This window comes from Procambarus clarkii, chromosome 23, assembly GCF_040958095.1.
Source record: "Procambarus clarkii isolate CNS0578487 chromosome 23, FALCON_Pclarkii_2.0, whole genome shotgun sequence".
NCBI classification, from domain to species: domain Eukaryota; kingdom Metazoa; phylum Arthropoda; class Malacostraca; order Decapoda; family Cambaridae; genus Procambarus; species Procambarus clarkii.
In genome coordinates, this window is record NC_091172.1 from 29,905,233 (window position 1) to 29,918,197 (window position 12,965).

The following is a 12,965-nucleotide window of genomic DNA, read 5'->3' on the forward strand; positions in this document are numbered from 1 at the left end:
ACAGGGCCAGTAGGTGATAGAAAAACGTGCCCAACCACCTATGTTCCGCCTGGGACACATTATTATGCACATTATGTGTATAATAATGTGTCCCAGTCAATGTCAATATCCTACTGATATTCTCAATAATAGCTGTGAGGAGGATTTGAACCTATGGTCAGGGTGCTTCCAGGCCACAGACCACTACACCACGAAATGGTAAAAAAAATGCAACCTGGGATGTAACTGAATCCTTCAGGGTTTCTGAGGCTTCCATTGAAGCCTAACCAGGGTTTCACACAATGCTCCCCATGCACTGTGGTTTGTAGTCTAGGAATTCTACCTCCTACGCTTCTCTTCAAATACACAAAGAAATTCCATTAATGTGATGTATCAATGAGAACTGATATAACACGTTAATGTGATTTCTTTGTGTTTCATTATTATTGTTATTATTATTATTATTATTATTATTATTATTATTATTATACCTCTAGTCTAGTGGATGGCCGGGTCAGGTCATATTGTGCATAATATTTTATTTTGTACGTAACATATATCTTAACTAAAACTATATAAACGAGAGAGAGAGAGAGAGAGAGAGAGAGAGAGAGAGAGAGAGAGAGAGAGAGAGAGAGAGAGAGAACTGTATAAGGAAAAAGCTACCACATATATAAAAGTACTTATTAGAATTAGGCTCCTGCTAAAAATTAGGGCGTTAGAGTTTTGAGTATGTTTCCTCCACTGAGGAGTGATGGACCAAGTTTGATAGTTTGCTAATCGAGTGTAAATACCACGCCATCTATGTTAATTAAAGATCACTAATTCGGTTGGACTGGTTTCCTTTGTAGCCGTAATTATGAAATAGAATTAATTCATACGAAGGTGCTGGCAGCATTAGGTGTTAAGTGAGCAAACTACAGGAGTGCAGGCACATAGTGGGCTAATTACACCTCATGTGTCTATTCCTGAGGCTCTTAGGGTTACAGATGTCTTGCAACCAAGCGTTGTAGTTACCGTGTTATACATTTAGCTGTGTTTTAAGTGGATCATATTGATGTGTTATAATATCTACTTTATTTAGTCTGTCCTATAAGGTTGTGAGGTCCAGTCTATCCTCATAGTTTAACACTCTTAGCTTTGATCTAACTTGCACACCTCTGCACTTTTTCAATTTTAGTATATATATATATATATATATATATATATATATATATATATATATATATATATATATATATATATATATATATATATATATATATTAAACTTTATTATATCAATATAAACAAAAAGAATAAGAAATAGAAACATAAAACATAAAATTCTGTTATATTATAAAACATAAGAGATATAACCGTAACCACCAAGGTGCAGACGAGGAATTAGAGAGTAAACAAAGGGAGTCGAACACTCGGAGCTGCTCAACAAAGGTCTCAGTGAGGCGATATGAATCGTTTCTAAAGTGTTGAGGTCCAGTCTAGAGGAAGGAGGCAGTATAGTATTGTCTTTGAAAGTGGAAGTGCGGCCGTCCGCGGAACTACTGGCAATATATTTCTTGCTGTCGGGAACTTAGGCTTTTATCGAGGTTTATCGAGGTAATGCCCCTAACTACTGACCGTCCCCAGGAAGCAAGCCACTTGCCTCGAGGGGGCAATCAAATACGGTAAGATTATATATATATATATATATATATATATATATATATATATATATATATATATATATATATAATGTGTGTGAGAAAGCTGCATGAACGCGCAAGCCATAGATTAATAAGAACTCTGACTCTTTGTACCTGTCTGGGCAGTCACTGTTGGCATTGAGGCACATTCCTATGTTTGTTTCCTTAGTATAGACTGCAGTGTGGAAACCTCGCTCCTTTCCATGACTGTTACATCTAGAAAGGGCAGCTTCTCATCCTTCTCCATCTCGTAATTGAAACTCAACACAGAATTCCGCTCGAATGCCTCCTTCAGCTCCTGCAGACGTCTGACATCAGGTACCTGTGTAAAAATGTCGTCAACATTCCTGCAGTATATGGCAGGTTTCAAGTTGCCCAAGTTTGTACCTGCCCAGACAGGTACAAGAGGAGTGTTGTCAACGCTTACGTCGACCGTGCTCTCAGCCACAGCTCAGGATGGAAGCAAGTCGATGAAGAACTCTGTAGGGTAAGGCAGGTCCTAGTCAACAATGGCTTCTCCAATGGTTTCATTGAAGACATCATAAAAAGGAAGGTGAAACGCCATGCAACCTCTGAAGAGTCAACTAACACAACACCTGTACCCCCTATTAGACTATTTTACAGGAACTTCTTTTCCACAGCTCATAAAACGGAGGAAAGGGTCCTAAAAGATATTGTTAATAGGAACGTTATCCCCACAGACAAAAATCAGAAGATACAATTGACGATTTACTATAAAAACAAAAAAACGGTCAACCTACTCATGAAAAACTCTCCAGACACAAAGCAGAACGCCTAAAAGGAGACCAACGTCGTCTATGCCTTCAAATGCCAACTTGGGGACTGTAAGCCCCAAAGAACTCAGTATATAGGCAAGACAACATCTCTTTCCAGGCGATTAACAATGTATAAGCAACAGGGCTCCATTGAGGAACATATAATCTCTTCCCACAACCAGACCATCACTAGAGAAGTATTAACAAACAACACAGAAATCATCGATAGATACAGCGACAGCAGGCGGCTTGACATCTGTGAGGCACTACACATCAAGAAGTCAACACCAGCAATTAACAGCCAATTAATGCACAACTTTATTGTACCCACTTCAAGACTCCGTACCAATTTAGAAGCATAAAGAGGATATATGGGCCAATAGGCCCTTTGCAGTTGCTTCCATTCTTCCCTCTCATTTATCCAATTTATACCCATTGCTCTGTGTTCTGTCTTGTGTTGAAAGTTTGTTCACCTCATCCAAAACTGTTGCAACATATCACTTCACCCAAATGCGAGTATATAAGACAAACTGTTTAAAACGTTAGCATAGCAAAACTCTGTTCTCAGGTTACAGTTGTGTGTGTGTAAAACTAAAGTCTTTGAAAATGTAATAAGTTATTATGAAACGCGTTCAAGCGTCGCGTCAGACTAGAAATAAAAATGAATTTTGGAGAATTGATTTTTCAATTATCATCGACAGTAAAAAAGAAACATAAGAAATATTGAGAAAATTCGTGTTAGAATTATTAATCTTACTTTTTCGGTCATATTTAACAACATATATTTACAAGAAAGACTGCTACCAAAATATACTTATATTTATATTATATATATATTTATATTATATATTTATATATAATATATATCATTCCTTCTGAAGATGTATTAATATACAAAAGTACTTAAGGAAATCCCTGTTTACATTTTTCTCCGTGGTCTGACACTGTCACATAGAACTCTCCGTGGTCTGACACTGTCACATAGAACTCTCCGTGGTCTGACACTGTCACATAGAACTGCTGCCAAGAACAACAACTACTTCCAGACGTCTAGACAGTACTACACATCTCCTCCTTCACCACGGCCCGTCACCCAACCTCGCACCTGGGTCGCTGGGAGGCCACGTCCTCCGAAACAAGCAGTTTAACAGCCGGTTAATAGTTAAAGAAGCCATAAGCGCCATCGGCCCGGCCGATATTCTGTATAAATAGGGCTACCAAGCTCTCCAAGATTCACATTACTCCTGAGTGCTCCTGCTGAGTAGACCTGTTGACATACCCCGGTAATATATGGAAAAAAGAGTACCTCGGTGACAGTGTGATAATGTTGACCAGACCACACACTAGAAGTTGAAGGGACGACGACGTTTCGTCGTTCGATCGACTTGAGAATGGTCCAGGACGGACCGAAACGTCGTCGTCCCTTCAACTTCTAGTGTGTGGTCTGGTCAACATACTTCAGCCACGTTATTGTGACTCATCGCCTGCACAGTGTAATAATATCCAGTAGAGAGAGAGAGAGAAGTTCTCGTTTTAATTTTCCTTACTGTCTCGTTGGCCCCTGGGTGCCGTGCCTACTGTGCCTAATGGATAAGGCAACACTGCCATACGTCCACAGAGGCCTGGTAGCTGAATGGACAGCGCGCGGGACTCGTAATCCTGTGGCCTGGGTTCGATTCCTGGAAACAAATGGGCAGAGTTTCTTTCACTCTGATGCTCTGTTCCCCTAGCAGTAAATAGTTACCTGTTAGATAGCTGTTACGGGCTGCTTCCTGGCCTGGTGTGTGTAATTACCTAAGTGTAGTTACAGGATGAGAGCTACGCTCGTGGTGTCCCGTCTTCCCAACACTCTTTGTTATATAACGCTTTGAAACTGTGTGTGTGTGTTTGTGTGAGTGTGTGTGTGTGTGAAAAAATTAGTAGTTAGTAACAGTTGAGTGATTGACAGTTGAGAGGCGGGCCAAAAGAGCAGAGCTCAACCCCCGCAAGCACAACTAGGTGAATACAGATAGCAAGAGGCTTCCACCAGCGCGTCGAGCACCGCAGCTCCAATATTTAGGCAAACGACGCCCCAAAGAGTAACGTACGTACCTCTGTACAATTAAATTCCAACAGCAAGATGATTAGCGAATCCAAATTGGCAATTTATCTGATGATACCTATTTTTTTTAGAATGTTATAAAGTTATTTGTGATTGGTACTAAGTAGCTTGCCAGTTGTTTTCCAGTTAAAATGGTTTTATGAATTTCACTAATGTAATATATTATCATTATTATTATTAGTTGTTTCTATTGTTTTTATACGAAATTGGTAGGAAAACCCATAGCTACTACGCGAGATCATTATCACTGACATCTTAAACTTTCTTTTATTTAAGAGTATGTTCTTGTTTTTAGATTTAGCTACTCGGGGTAAAAATGTCAATGTAGTACGGGCTATGGTGAGCCCGTGAGTACTTTGCGAGTAGTTTTCTGGCTATTTTGTTTACTGTAAATGATCAACATCACAAAACTCCCAAGATGCGCGCGCCCACACGACTGTGGTGAGTCGGTTCGTCATTGCACCGCTACCCGTCGTGTGTTAATATGTTATATCTGAAGTATCTGATCAAATATTTATCATTGAGATGACTTTGTAGAACCATTCAGGTTTTTTCTTTATATAAATATATAGTAGAAGTACTCAATGGTGTCGGGATCTGTCTCTCTCATCCCTTCACCTCTCTCCAAGCCCGCTTGTACCTTCTAGGTAAACGCCTGCAGGAAATAGCATCAAAACTCTACTGAAAACACAACCAATGACTTTATTTCAGTCTTCATAAACATCACAAGGTGGTGGGTGCTATAGATGGCGATGTTTCTAGAGGCACGACACTTGTGTCAACCCTGACTGGCCCGTGACACTTGTATACCCACATATTTGAAGTTGTTAAGTTAGATGAGGCTAGCCCTAAGCCTCTGGCCTCCTACTTTGGACAGATATACTGATAGACATTATATTTTATAGATATAGATAATATTAATGTTAAATTAGGACTGGATTTTATTAAAACCTGTTGTAAATTTTGGAAGTTATTGCACAAAGTTTAGAAAAGATCGATGTAATATAGCTGTTGTTGTTGTTGTTTTAGATTTAGCTACTCGGAACGAAGTGTTCATGTAGCACGGGCTATGGTGAGCCCGTAATGAAATATAGAAGAAAAATAACTTTGTATACATCTACATGACGCTAGCCTAGGAGTACCAAATGAGCTGGTTTGAATACTTCTCGAGGCTCCTACTCATTTTCCCATTGTATACATAGTTTAAAACTACATCGTACATATTCTGTATACAATGTTTAATATTACTTCATCACTTGCCGAAACAGCGAGCCAAGGCTAACTAGTCTGACTCCCACTGTACATATAAATAAAGAACCACAGTCTAAGCCATTAATATATATTTAACGGATGTGAAGCTGCTCGCGGCTAAGACGCCGTATGAGAGTTACCTCTAAAGCATAATTCACATTTCTTGGTAAATGAATTCCTTAAACACATTTAAATAAATGGAGACTAAGTAATTACAGGCGTCGTAGCTCAAAAGTATTTTGTGCCAGCAGGAACTGTCCGCATCCTCATTTTCTCTACGGGGAGCTGTCCGCAGGCAGTAAACCATCCCAGCGCACACGGAACCTCCAGTCATACCTATGTTTGTTAATGAGACTCCCCTCACCAGGTATATTAAGATCACAACTAGTTGATGAAGCCTGCTTAAGTGTTAAATCGAGAGCAGCGTTCCGCGAAGACGTATAAAAAGGAGCGAGGAAGAATAAGACCGGGTTTAAATATATATATTTTTTAGATAAAAGGTGTTTCTAAAGCGTATTGATTTGTAGTGTGGTCAGTTGGGCCTTGCCCTGAAGCCACGAGCCGTCCCCATAATGTATGCTGTCCCGTGCCTTGCGGTTGGTCTGGAATTGTTCAAATTACTTTTGAGGTTATGGAAGTGGCCAGTGCTGAATATTGAGTAATTTACATGCATAATGAAGGGGAGGAGCGAGGCTTTGTGTTCCCGCCGTGGCTTTACAAGTTTGCAAGCCTCGCCTCTCAATACTCGCCTCTATGCTTATGTTAATCCGTTTAATGTTGCCACGGGCGTCACTGGTGGGGCGTGTTTACTTAATGATTTTCCAGCTTCAAGCCCCAGTGATGTGTAGGATCTCGTTAGGGGCTGATGCTCTCTTGTGAAATGTACATTTAGTTATGTAAATGTGATAGTTACAGTGATTTAAGTGGTGACAAGACTTTATTAAGGAAGTTTGTTAAATAACCTAAGTGAGTTATCAACGGGAAATGACAGTTCATTTGACCAAGCTCTTGAAGCCAGTCAGGTCACTTCTTGGGGAAGCTCTCTCTCTAACAAGGGTTACATCTGGGGAAGGTCCTCCTTTACCAAAATTCTTTCAAAATTTATACAAAATTTCTAATTTGGGCCAGTTCACTTGACCTCAAGTCTGAGCTCTTCATTGGTTTAGAGTCATAAGGATGCATATCTTCTGTATATGCTTCAGTTGTTTCACACACACTGCCCTCCCCCCCCCCCCGTCCTGTAGTCTGGAAACCCTTGATTTAGGCTCCGGTTGGGAGCCTCAGGACTCCTAGTGGATTCAGCTGAATCCCAGGTTGTACTGCTTCTTTCCGTGTCTTGGTGTAGTGGTGTAGGGCACTAGCTTGCGAGTACCAAGTGACCGGGTTCGAATCCTTCTCATGGCTCCTACTGATTTATATAATATTTATATTTTTATACAACAATGATCACAAAAACACTGATCCAAGTATGCGGAAAAAACATATTTGAAGACATCGAGAATGCTGAACGCGTTTTCGGCTCAATTCGCCTTCATCAGAGCAAGATAGTCAATCTCGCGCACGCGCACATAAAAGTCAGAAAGCCTTTGACACAGCACCTGTGTCAGAAAGCTTTTTGACACAGTACCTCACAAAAGGCTGTTACAAAAGTTGGAGCAACAGGCAGGAGTAAAAGGAAAGGTGCTCCAGTGGATAAGGGAGTATCTAAGCAACAGGAAACAGCGAGTAACTGAAGGGGGGGGGGGGGACATCAGAGTGGCGATATGTCACCAGCGGGGTTCCACAGGGCTCTGTATTTAGACCCATCCTGTTTCCAATATATATGTAAACGACCTTCCAGAGGGTATAGACTCGTCCCTCTCTCAATATTTGCTAATGATGCAAACATTATGAGAAGAATCAAGACAGATGAAGACAGGCAGAGACTACAGGAGGACCTGGACAAACTGGTGGAATGGTCCAGAAGATGACTACTAAAGTTCAATTCAGGAAAGTGTAAAGTAATGAAATTAGGCGAAGGGAGCAGAAGGCTGAACACAATGTACCATCTGGGAGGTGATATCCTGCAAGAGTCAATAAAGAGAAAGATCTGGGGATTGATATCACACCGAACCTGTCTCCAGAGGTCCACATCAAAAGGATATCATCAGCGGCATATGCTAGGTTGGCCAACATAATAATTGCCTTCAGAAACTTGTGTAAGGAATCATTCAGGACACTGTATACCATTTATGTCAGACCAATCCTGGAGTATGGAGCTCCAGCCTGGAGTCCATACCTATTTAAACACAAGACAAAGTTAGAGAAGATTCAGAGTTATGCCACCAGACTAGTCCCGGAACTGAAAGGTATGAGCTACAAGGAAAGGCTAAGGGACCTGAACCTCACATCCCTGGAAAACAGAAGAGTAAGTGAAGACATGATATGTACCTACAAAATTCTCGGGGGAATTGACAAGGCGGACAAAAACAAACTCTCTAGCACGGGTGGAACACGAACAAGGGGACACAGGTGGAAACTTAGTCCACAAATAAGTCAGAGACATTAGAAAGTTATTTTTTCATTGGCGGAGTAGTTAAGAAATGGAATGCATTAAGTAGTGATGTGGTGGAGGCTGACTCTATACACAATTTCAAATGTAGATTTGAGAGCCCAATAGGCTCAGGAACCTGTACACCAGTTGATAGTTGGGAGGCGAGACCAAAGAGTCAGAGCTCAACCCCCCCCCCCCCGCAAGTACAACTAGGTGAGTACATACACACACACACAGAATCTTCTCTGAATCTTCTGTGAGCATTTTGACCCACACTAGGCCACCCTGTTCTCCTATAAAGAACGTCGTCTTTCAATCATATGCGTTACGTAAGGCCAAAAATTGTCGTACTATAAAATGGGAGCGGCGCGCCAAAGTGACGTACTGTCTCGTTTTCTGTTTTGGCTCCTCTGGCAGGGTAGGACACTTTAAATGGACCATTTTCTTGACGGTGGGAAACCTTAAGAGGACGGGCGACTCTCGTCTCGCATAACACATCTCATTTTGACGTAAATATCCACAACGTCAAAGCAAGATGTACTCAGAATCATAGCTGCTCGCAAAATTGACGTGAATTCCCGTTTTCTATTCATGGGTCCTCGGTTGGGTTAGGTTAGATTCGTGTGATTTAGTACATCATTTTAGTGACGTGAGTGTTGGAGATGATAGGCTGCCTGGGTGGCCTTCCCCCAAATATCCGTTTTTGGGAAATTTAGAGAACTGAGAGAACGCTCATCTTAGTCTTGACTTAGGATAGCTGAATGGCTGACATCGGAGCCTTGATCTCCGTAGAGATGCTGGAAGCCTTACTGTTATGTATCAACTATCAACACCCTCATGCAGGCTGCTTCATTTCGAAGAATATCAGCATTCATTTATTTCTAGGTTGACTCGCATTTGGAACAAAAATTTTCAATGTAAATTCAGTAATTATGAGAATAAATCAAGCAACTATATGAAGTCTCTGGTACACAGTTTGCTCTAGCTTCATGCGTGACAAAAGATGATTGTATAATTATATTAAAAAAAACGTTTATACTTAATGAAAATTCATATTATAATTGATCAGTTTAATAGATGAGGCTTCAGATGAGCTGATGCAGAGAGCTTGACCTGCAGTTTCATTTATTAATACCAGTACCAATGCTATTGAAACCTAGTCAGTGTTTATAAATGAAAGCGAGAAAGTGTGTGTGTCTGTGTGTGTGAGAATTACCACAGAAACATATAAGAGGGAATAAGGTTAAAAAGAAACAATGATATAGATGTCAATAACACTCTCCATTGAAAACAAGGTGGATGACGTCAGCCTACATTGCAAGCTTGCACCGAGGGGAGACAAATATATATATATATATATATATATATATATATATATATATATATATATATATATATATATATATATATATATATATATATATATATATAATATAATGGAGTCCTACCATGGACCACATGAGCATCATCTGGTGATAAATAAATCATTGTAACTTGATAGCAATAAGGCGTCATCTCGGCAGTGTTGTAGGCTAGATATTGCCAAATCACTTCATGCTCGTCATCTCTGATTACAGGAAGCAATATAACATCGTTTATTATAAGAATTCCGCCAAAATTCCGCTGTCTCGCTGGAATTTATGTCGTGTGTGGTTTAAGAACTTGTTGGTTAGTTTCCCCAAAACGTGAAAACTAGCTGAAGTTTATCAGAAGTAATAAATTTTTTTTTCGTCATTCTATGAGAACATAAATACCGACCATTGGTCTGTTGGTCTGTGCACTTATACCTGGTAACAGTTTCTTTATTATTATTTTCTACCATAGACATGGCCGTTCATATATAATGCATGGCTTGGCGCTTTCTCCTAATAGTTCCCTTCCCCCTTCATTTACAATGCTAACCAACATCTGACCAGGAGTTCCACATTAAATTGTATAATGAAACGATTCAATTATTACAGCGAAAACAGTGATTCGTCTCGGTTTAAAACAGAAACCGGTTCATGAGTCTCGTCAACTCCATAAGCTGTAGTGCTTATAGCCTAGCCTCATGTTCAGGAATATTTATAGTAATAAATATAATTTATCGTGAAGACTTTCTAAATAGTTGCAATTAAATTTAATACCACACCAATAAAATATGGTGAAAGATCTATAACTTGTTTGGGGTAAAGGCCCCACAGTTTAACCAAGACCTAGGGGGGGGGGGAAATAGCAGGTAATGGCATAGTAGATAAATTAACGTCATTTTTAACAATACGGAACTGTCCTGACTTGTTAATAGGTTCCAGGGTGCTCAGGGCGACAACGTCTTTAGCCGACGTTATGGAGGAATGAGCACAGTATTTTGTGGTTGCTGAGGCTGGGTACACGTGGCCTCCGGCTCATCTAAAATTCAAAAATTCAAAATTCAAAAAATCAAAATTCAAATTCAAAATTCAAAAAATCAGAATCTAGTGCAATTTACAACACTGTTAACGTTTATAGCGCGTTGTGGCACTTATTAAGCACAAGCGTTGTGCTTAGGCAAGCGTTGACTTAGTAAGCGTTGTGCTTAGGCAAGTGTTGACTTAGTAAGCGTTGTGCTTAGGCAAGCGTTGACTTAGTAAGCGTTGTGCTTAGGCAAGTGTTGACTTAGTAAGCGTTGTGCTTAGGCAAGCGTTGACTTAGCAAGCGTTGTGCTTAGGCAAGCGTTGACTTGGTAAGCATTGCTGCACTTGAGCACTTGTCTGCTAGACGGAGTGGACAGGCTTCAATACGGGGACGACATTAATTCAATTCAATTTCTTTCTTTATTATGTCGTATTATAGCTGCTCCTCCTACGCCTGGGACGAGGAGAACTCTGGGAATCAACTCCTCCTGCCGGCATAGTCATTGTTTGATTGAATTCAAGTTTATGCTTCGTATAACCAAATTATCTCGTGCAATTCTTTATGAGGATATAAATCGTATGCTCTTACGAGAGATATTGGCGCTGTTTTGCTTCGTAACTGCTTTAAACTACCCCATGGTAGCTTTCGGTGGTAGTTACCACCGAATGTATGTACCATGGCCACAATATCTGTTAGCTTACTGAAGGGGGGATATTACTTCCTTAAAGCTGAAGTGTAAGGCGGTACGACTATATTTAGAAGTCGTGAAGTTCACAACCGCATAGCCCCGCTCTTGTGCCAGGTAAGTCCACTACGGGCTCACCATAGCCTGTGCTACTTGCCCCGCTCCTGTGCCAGGTAAGTTACGGGCTCACTATAGCCCGTGCTACTTGGAACTTTTTGTTTCCAGTAGCTGAATCTTAAACAACAATTAAACATTCACAACCGCTTCACGACCAAAGATCACATTCACTCCGAACATCGGCTGGACGGTAGAGCGACGGTCTCGCTTCATGCAGGTCGGCGTTCAATCCTCGACCGTCCACAAGTGGTTGGGCACCATTCCTTCCCTCCCCCCCCCCGTCCCATCCCAAATCCTTATCCTGATCCCTTCCTAGTGCTATATAGTCGTTATGGCTTGGCGCTTTCCCGACAAGTCCCTTCCCTTCCAAACATTTCCCACCTACGGGTTACTCGTGCCCGTGCCACCTCGTGTGGTGGGCTTAATCATCATCAATCATTCACTCAGAACGGCGTTACGGGCTCACCATAGCCCGTGCTACTTGGAACGTGTTCCGAGTAGCTGAATCTATAACAACAACATCAGGACGGCAGCAGAACATAAAATTTAGGCTGCGGAGTAACGACTTGCTGATGTCCGGCAGTCCGGCAACCAGGAGGCCTGGTCGACGACCGGGCCGCGGGGACGCTAAGCCCCGGAAGCACCTCAAGGTAACCTCAAGGTAGGTAAGGTCCGTCACCAAGAAGGTCCGGGTCATGTAATGGCCGCCATGACCTTCCTCCTCCTCCCGCCAACACAGGAGTCAAGGAGGAACTATCGTAAATTATTTACTCCTCTTAGAGTTTAAGGCTGTTTATAAACTTGAAACAACAAAGTTAATTCAATTAATTATTTAACTAGTGAGTTTCCTTTCGTTGTATACTTTAAAAGAAGTGATAGGAGACAAATTTAGTTTCCTAATCGTTTATTGTGGTGTATAAGATGGTAGCCAGAGAGCTGCCTGCTCGGCCGGGTTGTATAATGGCGCAGCTCTGATTAACTATGCACCTATTAATTGTGTGCTAATTTATTGATCAAACTTGAACAGTGAGTATCTCATTAAGATTGATTTTATTAGTTTATGATTAGAAGCTATTGTAATAAATATTTCCCAGAGGAGAAGTGTGGTGGAGGGAGGGGGGGGGGAGTGTGTGGTGAAGGGGGGGGGGAGTGTGTGGTGGAGGAGGGGGGGAGTGTGTGGTGGAGGGGGAGGGGGGGGGGGAGTGTGTGGTGGAGGGAGGGGGGGGGGAGTGTGTGGTGGAGGGAGGGGGGGGAGTGTGTGGTGGAGGGGGGGGGAGAGTGTGGTGGAGGGGGGGAAGTGTGTGGTGGAGGGGGGACCAAACGCTTCGGGCTAACTTTACTCAACTTTTCAAGACGACACATGGGTGGGATATGACTGTCATAGGCTGGTCGGTGTCGGCCATATTGCTTTTCCTTTCAGAAACACCGGCTCCGACACATACACACACAGCCAGACGACCCATCTA

General features: G+C 41.6%; 1 protein-coding gene across 1 annotated transcript in view; it reads left to right on the plus strand.

Annotated features, from left to right (window-relative positions):
* The first annotated feature begins 1,511 nt into the window (after positions 1–1,511).
* The window catches only part of LOC138367891 (uncharacterized), a 125,242-nt gene continuing 113,788 nt past the window's right edge, over positions 1,512–12,965 (plus strand). The window contains exon 1 of the mRNA XM_069330048.1: positions 1,512–1,645. The gene's annotated coding sequence lies outside the window, so the exon portion shown is untranslated. The remainder of the gene's footprint in view (positions 1,646–12,965) is intronic.